We start from the raw sequence: 1332 nt of genomic DNA on the forward strand, positions 1-1332 counted from the left end.
TGAGGTGCAGAAGGACTGTTACAGAGAGCAAAGTTTGGAGACTGGGGTCCTGAAGGATCATTGGAGACATCAGAGTTTCCGGACTGAGGTGCTGAAGGACTGTTGCAGAGATCAGATTTTGGAGACTTGGGTGCAGAAGGACTGTTGAAGAGACCAGATTTTGGAAACTGGAATGCAGAAGGATCATTGCAGAGAGCAGAGGTTGGACACTGGGGTACAGAAGGACTGTTACACAGAGCAGAGGTTGAAGACTGAGGTGAAGAAGGTATGTTACAGAGAGCAGATGTGGGAGACAGGGGTGCAGAACTGATACAGAGCAGAAGTTGGAGACTTAGGTACAGAAGAACTGTTACAGAGAGCAGAGGATGGAGACTCGGGTGCAGAAGGATTATTGCAGAGAGCAGAGTTTTCAGATTGAAGTACAGAAGAACTGTTGCAGAGAGCAGATGTTGGAGATTGGTTTGCACAAGGACTGTTGCAGTGAGCAGAGGTTAGAGACTGGGGTGCAAGGGGATCGTTGCAGAGAGCAGAGGTTGGAGACTGGGGTGCAGAAGGACTGATACAGAGAGCAGAGTTTGGTAACTTGGGTGCAGAAGGTCTTTTACAGAGAGCAGAGTGTGGAGACTGGGTTGCAGAAGCATCTTACATACAGCAGAAGTTGGAGACTGAGGTGTAGAAGCACTGTAACAGAGAGTAGATGTTGGAGACTCAGGTGTAGAAGGACTATTGCAGAGAGCAGACGTTGTAGACGGAGGTGCAGAAGGATTGTTAGAGAGAGCAGAGGTTTGAGACTGGGGTCTAGAAGGACTGTAGCAGAGAGCAAATGTTGGAGACTAAGGTGCAGAGGGACAGTTACACAGAGCAAAGGTTGGAGACTGGGGTGCAGAAGGACTGATACAGAAAGCAGAGGTTGGAGACTCGGGTGTAGAAGTACCCTTACAGAGAGCAGATGTTGGAGAATGCAGTACAGAAGGACTGTTATAAAGAGCAGAGGTTGGAGACTGGCGTGCAAAAAACGGTTGCAGAGAGCAGAGGATGGAGACTGGGATGTAGTAGGACTGTTGCAGAGAGCAGAGGTTGCAGACAGACTTGCAGAAGGACTGTTACAGAAGGAAGAGTTTTGAGACTCTGGTGAAAAACGACAGAAACAGTTTGAAGACTGGGGTGTAGAAGGACTGTTGCAGAGAGCAGAGTTTGGAGACTGGGTTTGAGAAGGACTGTTGCAGACACCAGATGTGGGAGACTGAGGTGCAGAAGGAATGTTGCAGAGAGCAGAAATTAGAGACTGGTGCATATGGACTATTGCAGAGCGCAGAGGTTGCAGACTGAGGT

Source organism: Ictidomys tridecemlineatus, unplaced genomic scaffold (genome assembly GCF_052094955.1).
Source record: "Ictidomys tridecemlineatus isolate mIctTri1 unplaced genomic scaffold, mIctTri1.hap1 Scaffold_122, whole genome shotgun sequence".
Lineage (NCBI taxonomy): Eukaryota > Metazoa > Chordata > Mammalia > Rodentia > Sciuridae > Ictidomys > Ictidomys tridecemlineatus.